We start from the raw sequence: 13859 nt of genomic DNA, 5'->3' as shown, positions 1-13859 counted from the left end.
TTTCACCGTAAAGAATAGTCAGTACTTAGACATGCATGGCTTAATCTTTAAAACAAGCATATACTACTGGCAGGATCAACCAGGTAGCCGAGCTCTGAGGGGTAGACTCTTGGAGTCAGGCTCCGTGAGCTAATGGGAACGCTCGTTGCTGCTGCTGCTACCGCAGCGCTTCTCCGCCGCCGGAGAAGACCTCGCAGACAACATTGGATGGAGCTTAGGGCAGGGGGGCAAGAAAGATGCTCTCGGTCCCTTCCAAGGACCCGAAAAAGCCTTCCCTTCCCCTCCCTCTCGCAGTCGCTGGCTTTCCCCACTCAGTTCAGCCAAGAAGTGGCGCTCGACTCTCACCTCCATCAGCACCTCCGAAGCTCGGACAGCTCCTGTAGGCTGCGCATAGAAGGAAAGCATTGGACGCTCAACTTCAGCACCTCGAGTGTCGGACGGCTCCACCACCACCTCTCCACACTGTTAAGCGAGAGAGACGATAGGAGCCGTCGCGACGTACCCATGCAGCGCCGCCCGCCAACGCAGAGAGGAGCGGAGGGGATCGGGCGCCAGGTCCGGGGGAAGGCTGGGAGGGAAGCTACGGCGCTGCTACCCAGCTTTCAACCCTGCGGGACCGGTGCTCCGCTCCTATCGCTCCGGCGAACAGGGTCCGCTACGCTTTCAACACCAGCGCCCGGCAGAGGGCTTGGAGAAGGCTCGCGCGGATCCTCGGTTCGGATCGCCTGGCTTCGCGGGAGCGGCCTTCGGCTAGGGCCGACGACGGCCGGACCGAGCAGATTTGGACCGGGGTGCGGGGCGAGTACCTGCCTCTCTCACGAAGGGAGTGTCACCGGTAAGAAGCCTCTTCCCACGTCTGCTTGCCGACTTACGCTCGCCCCGACGAGAGGCCCAACCGAAAGAGTGGAAAGGGGCAGAGATTTCCAGGGTCGCCCCACCAGGGATGCAATACCCCAGTGCAGACAGTCGGCCCTGCCCCGAACCTACTCGGTGGTTTGAAGGTTAACCTCTTGGGGAAAAGCAGCGATTCGCCTCGCGGTGCGTGCCTCCGCGGATCTAAACCCCCTCGATCGATGTGGGGCCAGAGGACCCCTTTTCCCCGTACGAAACTGTCAGCTCACCATGGGCTCGACGTCCGTGGGTCGGGGAGTTGAGCGCTTACGCGCGGCGGGACCTTATAACCTGCAGCGGCTGAGGAGCGAAGATTTCCAGGGTGGGCCCCCGGGGATGCCATACCCCGAGCAGCCTGTCGGCCCCGCTCCTAGCACGCTGGCAAGCAATGGAGTCTTCCCCGCGGCAGCCACCGCCCTCGCCCTAGCCTCGCCGTCGGTCGATGAAGAACGTCGTTCGCCCTCCTCTGGCTCGGGATTTGGAAACGGCCTGGCCTTCGCCTACTCCGTCGGGCAACTGCCTTCCGCCAGCCCCTTCCCTCGAATCCCCTTCTTCCATTTTAGACCCGATCAGGGGATTGGTCAGCCCAGCCCTGGGGTAAGAAGAGGGGTTGGGGTCGGTTCGGCTTCGGGTGCCCCGCTCGGCCAAAGGTTCCCCTCGCTTTGGAAGCACGCGAGGTCGCGGAGGGTGTCGGGGTTATTTTTTCGGCTCCCTGGCTTCGCGGGAGCGGCCTTCGGCTAGGGCCGAGGCCGTCCGGCCCGCGCAGATTTGGACCGGGGTCCGGGGCGAGTACCTGCCTCTCTCACGAAGGGAGTGTCACCGGTAAGAAGCCTCTTCCCACGTCTGCTTGCCGACTTACGCTCGCCCCGACGAGAGGCCCAACCGAAAGAGTGGAAAGGGGCAGAGATTTCCAGGGTCGCCCCACCAGGGATGCAATACCCCAGTGCAGACTGTCGGCCCTGCCCCGAACCTACTCGGTGGTTTGAAGGTTAACCTCTTGGGGAAAAGCAGCGATTCGCCTCGCGGTGCGTGCCTCCGCGGATCTAAACCCCCTCGATCGATGTGGGGCCAGAGGACCCCTTTTCCCCGTACGAAACGGCCGGCTCACCATGGGCTCGACATCCGTGGGTCGGAGAGTTGAGCGCTTACGCGCGGCGGGACCTTATAACCTGCAGCGGCTGAGGAGCGAAGATTTCCAGGGTGGGCCCCCGGGGATGCCATACCCCGAGCAGCCAGTCGGCCCCGCTCCTAGCGCGCTGACGAGCAATGGAGTCTTCCCCGCGGCAGCCACCGCCCTCGCCTCGCCGTCGGTCGATGAAGAGCCGAGTTCGCCCTCCTCTGCTCGGGACTCGGAAACGGCCTGGCCTTCGCCTACTCCGTCGGGCAACTGCCTTCCGCCAGCCCCTTCCCTCGAATCCCCTTCTTCCATTTTAGACCCGATCAGGGGATTGGTCAGCCCAGCCCTGGGGTAGGAAGAGGGGTTGGGGTCGGTTCGGCTTCCGGTGCCCCCGCTCGGCCAAAGGTCCCCTCGCTTTGGAAGCAGAGGGTGCCGGGGTTATTTTCGGCTTGACGCCTAGTCCGGTCCCTGCCGGTTCCCGTGGAGGCCCGCGGTCAAAACCAGCTCCCCGGCTGTCGGAGCCGGAGCCCCGCAGCCCGAGCGGACGCACCGAGTCCCTCATGTAAGGGATAGCCGCCCCTACGGAACGGCCCGGACTGGGACCAGGCACCCCCAGGCGCCGAAGGGGTGGGTCGGCCGTGTTGCCGAAGCTTAGCCGGCGCTGATGACCGCAGCCCCTAACGATGCCCACAGGCGGGGGAGCCAAGGAGAGCACTAGGAAGACGTGGCGGGGTCGGACGGCTCAATTTCCAGGGTGGGACCCCGGGGGTTCAGTACCCCGGGCATCCGGTCGGTTTCGCCGGCGCGACCCCAAGCCTTCCACGGCCCCCTTCGTGGGTGCAGGGATACCGTGCAGGGTGCAGGCTTAGACGCCAATTCCCCAGAAGTTTTAGGGATAGGGTTTGTCCGGGCGCCACCGCAGCGACAACCTCGCAAGAAGCTCTCTTCCACAAAAGCACGGGCAACGTTCGTGTGCGAGTGTTGGTCTCCCATGGTCTACCGACTCCCCCGGGCGGCCCAAGCGTTACGCCCACGGCCGGGCCCTCGAGCAGGCGCACCCCTGGTGCCTCTCGTAAGGGAAGGCTACGGTCCTCAACCCCTCGTATGGCGGGGAGGGCGCATTTGAAACGCTAAAGGACGAGCCCTGTTCGGGACCTGGCGGGGATCCGCGGATTGGCGAGAGGGATGGGTCTGCCGTTGGTCAGAGGGGACGCACCCCTGGGACGCAGTTTGGCATTAGCGACCGATGGCCCATCTACGACCATGTACTCCGGGAGCGCCAAGGAGGACGCGGGTGGGCTTTGGGGGCAGACTCAATTTCCAGGGTCTGGGCGCCGGGGGTGCAATACCCTTAAGCGCTCATGTCGGTTTCGTCTGCCGCCCGCCTCTGGCCCGGCTCCTAGTGACGGGTGCTGTGAACGTGCGATCGTGCTTGCGGTTGAAGAGTTCAAAGGCTACCGCTGGGGATAACACGCCCGGGGAATTTAGAAACCCCCCCTCCGCTACAATCTCTGCTTCTGCCGGACTCGGAGGGGAGCCGCCCCGGGGGCGACCGCTCCCTCTCCTCTTCCGCGGCGTGCCGCGCGCTTCGCCGTCAGCAGCGGAGCGAACCTTTTTCTCGGTCCGCAGCTCTTCAGGCGTAGGCGGGCAGCGCTAACAGGGTACACTGGGGACCACTCGACCGCAACCGCTCCTCCGACCGACGAGCATACCTACCGCGGATACGCCACGGTGGGTCTAAGCCTCGTCGCCGCCGCGAGGAGCAGGCGGGAGCCGTCCCTTTTCGTGCTGCGGAAATAAACCGTGGACACAGAGGTGTGTCTGCGCTCTCCGACCGGGCGGGGGGCGATTGGACTTGCCCGAGGGACACTAGGCGAGGCGCTGCCGCGGGAGCCGGAGCTCCGCGCTGGACGCTGCCGCCGCCAACGCCGCCGCCCCCCACCCACGGTACGGTGGAGTACGCCCGTTCCATACGCTTCGTAGCAAACCTCAGCCGAAGCAGAGAGTCCTACCGCTGTGGCAGGAGCGGGGCCGTGCGAGGACCACACTGGCACCGCGCTACACAACCTTAGGCAGAGGACGACAGCCGCTCACGGGGAGCGGGGGATTGATGCGCGACCAAGACTGAGGCTAAGGAACGCTTTACCATAAACCGGCCGGGGCCAATACCCCTGACCGAGCAAAGTGCCCTGCCCCGCCGGATCGCGCTGTGTCAGATCGATCAAAAGAGCGGAGAGCCGAGACTCTACCGCTGGGAGTTTGTGGAGAACGGCCTGGCTTGCGTCCCGTCCTCCCGCCCTCGACCTCACATGGCTAGCCTCACCCGCCGGGAGCCACCCCATTGGGGACCGTAGGGCGGAGAAGGGGTCTCCGCGTCCGGAATTTACTTGTGGAGAACGGCCTGGCTTACGTCCCGTCCTCCCGCCCTCGACCTCACATGGCTAGCCTCACCCGCCGGGCGCCACCCCATTGGGGACCGTAGGGCGGAGAAGGGGTCTCCGCGTCCGGAATTTACTTGTGGAGAACGGCCTGGCTTACGTCCCGTCCTCCCGCCCTCGACCTCACACGGCTAGCCTCACCCGCCGGGCGCCACCCCATTGGGGACCGTAGGGCGGAGAAGGGGTCTCCGCGTCCGGAATTTACTTGTGGAGAACGGCCTGGCTTACGTCCCGTCCTCCCGCCCTCGACCTCACATGGCTAGCCTCACCCGCCGGGCGCCACCCCATTGGGGACCGTAGGGCGGAGAAGGGGTCTCCGCGTACGGAATTTCTTGTGGAGAACGGCCTGGCTTACGTCCCGTCCTCCCATGGCTAGCCTCACCCGCCGGGCGCCACCCCATTGGGGACCGTAGGGCGGAGAAGGGGTCTCCGCGTCCGGAATTTCTTGTGGAGAACGGCCTGGCTTACGTCCCGTCCTCCCGCCCTCGACCTCACATGGCTAGCCTACCCCGCCGGGCGCCGCTCCATTGGGGATACGGTACGGCAAAGCGCGACGCCGCACGATGCCAACACTTTGTGCAAAAACCTGGCAGAGTCGACCAAAACCTCGCTTCTTTGACCGGTATTTTTGATGCTTTTCTCTGCCGCCGAAGGTGCACTGAGGGTCGGATCGCCCAAAATTTTTACCGGTCGTTTTGGTCTGCGGTTCTTCCGAGAGGTGCCCGCCTGACAGTTCTTTTTCAGCAGCCTCCGAAAGGCCATCCAGCGGGCAAGCCAGGGGTTGGCAGCCGCCGGCGGTGAGCCTTCCCCGGCCGGGGCAGACGGCTCCGACCGCAAAATTTTTTCGACTTTCGCCGAGGCCAAAACCCCATGCACTTTTAAAGCCTGCCCGCAGCGCCGTCTCCTGTCAGACGTCCCTTGCCGCCTGCGGTGGTCCTCGCCCGGCAGAGAGAAGCCGGAGTCGCCCCCTCTCCGGTTCTTTTTCACCATTCCGGAGCTCTGAAATCTGCCGGACACCGAGTGACCGAGGACGCTTCCAGGAGGGCGGCAGCGAGAGGCAGAGTGCCACCGGTCGGGTCGCCGGTTCTCCCACACTTTGAAAATTTTTCGCTTGTTCTGGTGGGATGGAGAGAGAGCGTGGCTTATGCGCCCTCTGCCCCGCGGTCCGCCCTGGCTGGCCTTACGCCGGTGGTTCGCCAGGCCACCGGCACCTTGTACGGCGGGGACGGCGTGGCTTATGCGCCCGTCAACCCACCTACTCGCCCCGGCTAGCCTTTTACCCGGAGGGCGCCACGCTCCGGGTACCAGTGAGCGGCACGAACCCAGTCATACCATGCCGCTCACCTCGCGCCCTCTCCGGCCTCCGCCGCGGAGACCTCCCGCTAGGACCTGCGGGGGGCGATTTCTGCCAAAATCTACAAAGTCCCCGATGGTTAAGGACGTAGACTGTTGAGCGGGACCTACACACTCTTGTAGCCGATGGGGCTCGCCATTTCCCGCAGAAAATGGACCACCTCCCGCAGAGGAACATGAAATGCCCCTTCCCGCGGGACCCGAAGGACCGCTCTGTCCGAGCAGGCCTCCAGGACCACGGCACGCAAAAGCGACTCAGTCCCGCTGGCATTACGGATCTGACTTTGTGCAAAAACCAGGCAGAGTCGACCAAAACCTCCCTTCTTTGACCGGTGTTTTTGTTGCTTTTCTCTGCCGCCGAAGGTGCACTGAGGGTCGGATCGCCCAAAATTTTTACCGGTCGTTTTGGTCTGCGGTTCTTCCGAGAGGTGCCCGCCTGACAGTTCTTTTTCAGCAGCCTCCGAAAGGGCATCCAGCGGGCAAGCCAGGGGTTGGCAGCCGCCGGCGGTGAGCCTTCCCCGGCCGGGGCAGACAGCTCCGACCGCAAAATTTTTTCGACTTTCGCCGAGGCCAAAACCCCATGCACTTTTAAAGCCTGCCCGCAGCGCCGTCTCCTGGCAGACGTCCCTTGCCGCCTGCGGTGGTCCTCGCCCGGCAGAGAGAAGCCGGATTCGCCCTCTCACCGGTTCTTTTTCACCATTCCGGAGCTCTGAAATCTGCCGGACACCGAGTGACCGAGGACGCTTCCAGGAGGGCGGCAGCGAGAGGCAGAGTGCCACCGGTCGGGAAGCCGGTTCTCCCACACTTTGAAATTTTTTCGCTTGTTCTGGTGGGATGGAGAGAGAGCGTGGCTTATGCGCCCTCTGCCCCGCGGTACGCCCTTGGCTAGCCTTACGCCGGTGGTTCGCCAGGCCACCGGCACCTTGTACAGCGGGGACGGCGTGGCTTATGCGCCCTCTGCCCCGCGGTACGCCCTTGGCTAGCCTTACGCCGGTGGTTCGCCAGGCCACCGGCACCTTGTACGGCGGGGACGGCGTTGCTTATGCGCCCGTCAATCCACCTACTCGCCCCGGCTAGCCTTTTACCCGGAGGGCGCCACGCTCCGGGTAGCAGTGAGCGGCACGAGCCCAGTCATACCATGCCGCTCACCTCGCACCTTTTCCGGCCTCCGCCGCGGAGACCTCCCGCTCTGTTCTGCGGAGAGCGATTTTGGGCAAAATCTACAAAGTCCCCGATGGTTAAGGACGTAGACTGTTGAGCGGGACCTACACACTCTTGTAGCCGAAGGGGCTCGCCATTTCCCGCAGAAAATGGATCACCTCCCGCAGAGGAACATGAAATGCCCCTTCCCGCGGGACCCGAAGGACCACTCTGTCCGAGCAGGCTTCCAGGACCACGGCACGCAAGAGCGACTCAGTCCCGCTGGCATTACGGATCTGACTTAGTGCAAAAACCTGGCAGAGTCGACCAAAACTCCCCTTCTCTGACCGGTATTTTTGTTGCTTTTCTCTGCCGCCGAAGGTGCACTACGGGTCGGATCGCCCAAAATTTTTACCGGTCGTTTTGGTCTGCGGTTCTTCCGAGAGGTGCCCGCCTGACAGTTCTTTTTCAGCAGCCTCCGAAAGGCCATCCAGCGGGCAAGCCAGGGGTTGGCAGCCGCCGGAGGTGAGCCTTCCCCGGCCGGGGCAGACAGCTCCGACCGCATAATTTTTTCGACTTTCTCCGAGGCCAAAACCCCATGCACTTTTAAAGCCTGCCCGCAGCGCCGTCTCCTGTCAGACGTCCCCGCCGCCTGCGGTGGTCCTCGCCCGGCAGAGAGAAGCCGGAGTCGCCCTCTCTCCGGTTCTTTTTCACCATTCCGGAGCTCTTAAATCTGCCGTACTCCGAGTGACCGAGGACGCTTCCAGGACGGCGGCAGCGAGAGGCAGAGTGCAACCGGTCGGGAAGCCGGTTCTCCCACACTTTGAAAATTTTTCGCTTGTGCTGGTGGGATGGAGAGAGAGCGTGGCTTATGCGCCCTCTGCCCCGCGGTACGCCCTTGGCTAGCCTTACGCCGGTGGTTCGCCAGGCCACCGGCACCTTGTACGGCGGGGACGGCGTTGCTTATGCGCCCGTCATCCCACCTACTCGCCCCGGCTAGCCTTTTACCCGGAGGGCGCCACGCTCCGGGTAGCAGTGAGCGGCACGAGCCCAGTCATACCATGCCGCTCACCTCGCACCTTTTCCGGCCTCCGCCGCGGAGACCTCCCGCTAGGACATGCGGGGGGCGATCTTGACCAAAATCTACAAAGTCCCCGATGGTTAAGGACGTAGACTGTTGAGCGGGACCTACACACTCTTGTAGCCGAAGGGGCTCGCCATTTCCCGCAGAAAATGGATCACCTCCCGCAGAGGAACATGAAATGCCCCTTCCCGCGGGACCCGAAAGGACCGCCCTGTCCGAGCAGGCCTCCAGGACCACGGCACGCAAAAGCGACTCAGTCCCGCTGGCATTACGGATCTGACTTAGTGCAAAAACCTGGCAGAGTCGACCAAAACTCCCCTTCTCTGACCGGTATTTTTGTTGCTTTTCTCTGCCGCCGAAGGTGCACTACGGGTCGGATCGCCCAAAATTTTTACCGGTCGTTTTGGTCTGCGGTTCTTCCGAGAGGTGCCCGCCTGACAGTTCTTTTTCAGAAGCCTCCGAAAGGCCATCCAGCGGGCAAGCCAGGGGTTGGCAGCCGCCGGCGGTGAGCCTTCCCCGGCCGGGGCAGACAGCTCCGACCGCATAATTTTTTCGACTTTTGCCGAGGCCAAAACCCCATGCACTTTTAAAGCCTGCCCGCAGCGCCGTCTCCTGTCAGACGTCCCCGCCGCCTGCGGTGGTCCTCGCCCGGCAGAGAGAAGCCGGAGTCGCCCTCTCTCCGGTTCTTTTTCACCATTCCGGAGCTCTTAAATCTGCCGTACTCCGAGTGACCGAGGACGCTTCCAGGAGGGCGGCAGCGAGAGGCAGAGTGCCACCGGTCGGGAAGCCGGTTCTCCCACACTTTGAAAATATTTCGCTTGTGCTGGTGGGATGGAGAGAGAGCGTGGCTTATGCGCCCTCTGCCCCGCGGTACGCCCTGGCTAGCCTTACGCCGGTGGTTCGCCAGGCCACCGGCACCTTGTACGGCGGGGACGGCGTTGCTTATGCGCCCGTCATCCCACCTACTCGCCCCGGCTAGCCTTTTACCCGGAGGGCGCCACGCTCCGGGTAGCAGTGAGCGGCACGAGCCCAGTCATACCATGCCGCTCACCTCGCACCTTTTCCGGCCTCCGCCGCGGAGACCTCACGCTCTGTTCTGCGGAGAGCGATTTTGGGCAAAATCTACAAAGTCCCCGATGGTTAAGGACGTAGACTGTTGAGCGGGACCTACACACTCTTGTAGCCGAAGGGGCTCGCCATTTCCCGCAGAAAATGGATCACCTCCCGCAGAGGAACATGAAATGCCCCTTCCCGCGGGACCCGCAGGACCGCTCTGTCCGAGCAGGCCTCCAGGACCACGGCACGCAAAAGCGACTCAGTCCCGCTGGCATTACGGATCTGACTTAGTGCAAAAACCTGGCAGAGTCGACCAAAACTCCCCTTCTCTGACCGGTATTTTTGTTGCTTTTCTCTGCCGCCGAAGGTGCACTACGGGTCGGATCGCCCAAAATTTTTACCGGTCGTTTTGGTCTGCGGTTCTTCCGAGAGGTGCCCGCCTGACAGTTCTTTTTCAGAAGCCTCCGAAAGGGCATCCAGCGGGCAAGCCAGGGGTTGGCAGCCGCCGGCGGTGAGCCTTCCCCGGCCGGGGCAGAAAGCTCCGACCGCATAATTTTTTCGACTTTTGCCGAGGCCAAAACCCCATGCACTTTTAAAGCCTGCCCGCAGCGCCGTCTCCTGTCAGACGTCCCCGCCGCCTGCGGTGGTCCTCGCCCGGCAGAGAGAAGCCGGAGTCGCCCTCTCTCCGGTTCTTTTTCACCATTCCGGAGCTCTTAAATCTGCCGTACTCCGAGTGACCGAGGACGCTTCCAGGAGGGCGGCAGCGAGAGGCAGAGTGCCACCGGTCGGGAAGCCGGTTCTCCCACACTTTGAAAATATTTCGCTTGTGCTGGTGGGATGGAGAGAGAGCGTGGCTTATGCGCCCTCTGCCCCGCGGTACGCCCTGGCTAGCCTTACGCCGGTGGTTCGCCAGGCCACCGGCACCTTGTACGGCGGGGACGGCGTTGCTTATGCGCCCGTCATCCCACCTACTCGCCCCGGCTAGCCTTTTACCCGGAGGGCGCCACGCTCCGGGTAGCAGTGAGCGGCACGAGCCCAGTCATACCATGCCGCTCACCTCGCACCTTTTCCGGCCTCCGCCGCGGAGACCTCACGCTCTGTTCTGCGGAGAGCGATTTTGGGCAAAATCTACAAAGTCCCCGATGGTTAAGGACGTAGACTGTTGAGCGGGACCTACACACTCTTGTAGCCGAAGGGGCTCGCCATTTCCCGCAGAAAATGGATCACCTCCCGCAGAGGAACATGAAATGCCCCTTCCCGCGGGACCCGCAGGACCGCTCTGTCCGAGCAGGCCTCCAGGACCACGGCACGCAAAAGCGACTCAGTCCCGCTGGCATTACGGATCTGACTTAGTGCAAAAACCTGGCAGAGTCGACCAAAACTCCCCTTCTCTGACCGGTATTTTTGTTGCTTTTCTCTGCCGCCGAAGGTGCACTACGGGTCGGATCGCCCAAAATTTTTACCGGTCGTTTTGGTCTGCGGTTCTTCCGAGAGGTGCCCGCCTGACAGTTCTTTTTCAGCAGCCTCCGAAAGGGCATCCAGCGGGCAAGCCAGGGGTTGGCAGCCGCCGGCGGTGAGCCTTCCCCGGCCGGGGCAGAAAGCTCCGACCGCATAATTTTTTCGACTTTCGCCGAGGCCAAAAGCCCAGGCACTTAGAAAGCCTGCCCGCAGCGCCGCCTCCTGTCAGAGGTCCCCGCCGCCTGCGGTGGTCCTCGCCCGGCAGAGAGAAGCCGGAGTCGCCCTCTCTCCGGTTCTTTTTCACCATTCCGGAGCTCTTAAATCTGCCGTACTCCGAGTGACCGAGGACGCTTCCAGGAGGGCGGCAGAGAGAGGCAGAGTGCCACCGGTCGGGAAGCCGGTTCTCCCACACTTTGAAAATTTTTCGCTTGTGCTGGTGGGATGGAGAGAGAGCGTGGCTTATGCGCCCTCTGCCCCGCGGTACGCCCTGGCTAGCCTTACGCCGGTGGTTCGCCAGGCCACCGGCACCTTGTACGGCGGGGACGGCGTTGCTTATGCGCCCGTCAACCCACCTACTCGCCCCGGCTAGCTTTTTACCCGGAGGGCGCCACGCTCCGGGTAGCAGTGAGCGGCACGAGCCCAGTCATACCATGCCGCTCACCTCGCACCTTTTCCGGCCTCCGCCGCGGAGACCTCCCGCTCTGTTCTGCGGAGAGCGATTTTGGGCAAAATCTACAAAGTCCCCGATGGTTAAGGACGTAGACTGTTGAGCGGGACCTACACACTCTTGTAGCCGAAGGGGCTCGCCATTTCCCGCAGAAAATGGATCACCTCCCGCAGAGGAACATGAAATGCCCCTTCCCGCGGGACCCGAAGGACCGCTCTGTCCGAGCAGGCCTCCAGGACCACGGCACGCAAAAGCGACTCAGTCCCGCTGGCATTACGGATCTGACTTAGTGCAAAAACCTGGCAGAGTCGACCAAAACTCCCCTTCTCTGACCGGTATTTTTGCTGCTTTTCTCTGCCGCCGAAGGTGCACTACGTGTCGGATCGCCCAAAATTTTTACCGGTCGTTTTGGTCTGCGGTTCTTCCGAGAGGTGCCCGCCTGACAGTTCTTTTTCAGCAGCCTCCGAAAGGGCATCCAGCGGGCAAGCCAGGGGTTGGCAGCCGCCGGCGGTGAGCCTTCCCCGGCCAAGGCAGACAGCTCCGACCGCATAATTTTTTCGAACTTCTCCGAGGTCAAAATCCCAGGCACTCCGACGGAAGGTCCGCCGCGCGTCTCCCGTCTGACGTCCCCGCCGCTCGCGGTGGTCCTCGCCCGGCAGGGAGCTGCCGGATTCGCCCTCTTACCGGTTCTTTTTCACCTTTCCGGAGCTCTGATATCTGCCGCACACACAGTGACCGAGGACGCTTCCAGGAGGGCGGCAGCGAGAGGCAGAGTGCCACCGGGCGGGTCCTCGGTTCTCCCACACTTAGAAAATTTTTGCGCTTGTGCTGGTGCGAGGACGTAGGTCTTTCGACCGGGGCAAGCCTGGAGGGCGGTAGCCGGGATTGGCGCCCTATTCCCGGCTAGCTCTCGGAGGCTTCACCCGGTTGGAGGTTGGAGCTCCGACTTCCATGGGCATGTTCCTCACCGGGACCTACGACCAAGTGTGGCCGAGGGACAGTGACACATTCCCGGGTAGCCTGAGTGGCTGCTCCCGCTGAGCTACTTCCATGGGCACTATTCCTCCCCGGGACTTGCCGCCAAGTCTTGGCCGGGGGACAGTGACACATTCCCGGGTAGCCTGAGTGGCTGCTCCCGCTGAGCTCTTACTTCCATGGGCATGTTCCTCACCGGGACATACTACCAAGTGTGGCCGGGTTTCGAGCTCCAAACTCGGCTTGCACTTGGTCGCTTGGGGGGTCCCCTCCGCTCCGGGAAGGGCGCCCTCCAGCGGGCAGACGAGGGTACTTCTAGTCTGCCCGAGCTCCATGGGGCCCCTCTCGCCCCTAGGCTCCCCGCCCAGGGTTCCAGGGTCCCGGATACAGCCACCCTGTCGAGTTCGGTATAGGGTACCGGGCCTGGCTGGAATCACGCCGGGATCGGTGAGACCTCCTCGGCCGCGGCTCAGCCTCCAGACTCCCTTTCGCGGTTCTCTTCCCTTCAACTTCCATGGGCATGTTCCACACCGGGACCTCCGACCAAGTGTGGCCGGGGAACAGTCGCCCATGCCCGGGTAGCCTCAGCAAGTGCTCCCGCTGAGGTCAACTTGGAGGTTGGAGCTCCGACTTCCATGGGCACTGTTCCTCCCCGGGACCTGCCGCCAAGTCTGGCCGGGGGACAGTGACACATTCCCGGGTAGCTTGAGCGGCTTCTCCCGCTGAACTCTTACTTCCATGGGCATGTTCCTCATCAGGAACCAACGACCAAGTGTGGCCCAGGGACAGTGACACATTCCCGGGTAGCCTCAGCAGCTGCTCCCGCTGAGCTACTTCCATGAGCACTATTCCTCCCCGGGACCTGCCGCCAAGTCTGGCCGGGGGACAGTGACACATTCCCGGGTAGCCTCAGCAGCTGCTCCCGCTGAGCTACTTCCATGGGCACTATTCCTCCCCGGGACTTGCCGCCAAGTCTTGGCCGGGGGACAGTGACACATTGCCGGGTAGCCTGAGTGGCTGCTCCCGCTGAGCTCTTACTTCCATGGGCATGTTCCTCACCGGGACCAACTACCAAGTGTGGCCGGGTTTCGAGCTCCAAACTCGGCTTGCACTTGGTCGCTTGGGGGGTCCCCTCCGCTCCGGGAAGGGCGCCCTCCAGCGGGCAGACGAGGGTACTTCTAGTCTGCCCGAGCTCCATGGGGCCCCTCTCGCCCCTAGGCTCCCCGCCCAGGGTTCCAGGGTCCCGGATACAGCCACCCTGTCGAGTTCGGTATAGGGTACCGGGCCTGGCTGGAATCACGCCGGGATCGGTGAGACCTCCTCGGCCGCGGCTCAGCCTCCAGACTCCCTTTCGCGGTTCTCTTCCCTTCAACTTCCATGGGCATGTTCCACACCGGGACCTCCGACCAAGTGTGGCCGGGGAACAGTCGCCCATGCCCGGGTAGCCTCAGCAAGTGCTCCCGCTGAGGTCAACTTGGAGGTTGGAGCTCCGACTTCCATGGGCACTGTTCCTCCCCGGGACCTGCCGCCAAGTCTGGCCGGGGGACAGTGACACATTCCCGGGTAGCTTGAGCGGCTTCTCCCGCTGAACTCTTACTTCCATGGGCATGTTCCTCATCAGGAACCAACGACCAAGTGTGGCCCAGGGACAGTGACACATTCCCGGGTAGCCTCAGCAGC

At 63.0% G+C, this 13859-nt stretch overlaps 1 non-coding gene across 1 annotated transcript in view; it reads right to left on the bottom strand.

Moving 5' to 3' along the window:
* LOC140106930 (18S ribosomal RNA) overlaps nt 1-86 on the bottom strand; it is a 1884-nt gene extending 1798 nt beyond the window's left edge. The window contains exon 1 of the ribosomal RNA XR_011850906.1: nt 1-86. This exon is cut by the window's left edge and continues 1798 nt beyond it. This is a non-coding gene — a ribosomal RNA (18S ribosomal RNA).
* Nucleotides 87-13859: the final 13773 nt, after the last annotated feature.

Source organism: Engystomops pustulosus, unplaced genomic scaffold (assembly GCF_040894005.1).
Source record: "Engystomops pustulosus unplaced genomic scaffold, aEngPut4.maternal MAT_SCAFFOLD_90, whole genome shotgun sequence".
In the NCBI taxonomy this organism is placed as follows: domain Eukaryota; kingdom Metazoa; phylum Chordata; class Amphibia; order Anura; family Leptodactylidae; genus Engystomops; species Engystomops pustulosus.
This window is presented reverse-complemented; position numbering and strand designations above follow the sequence as displayed.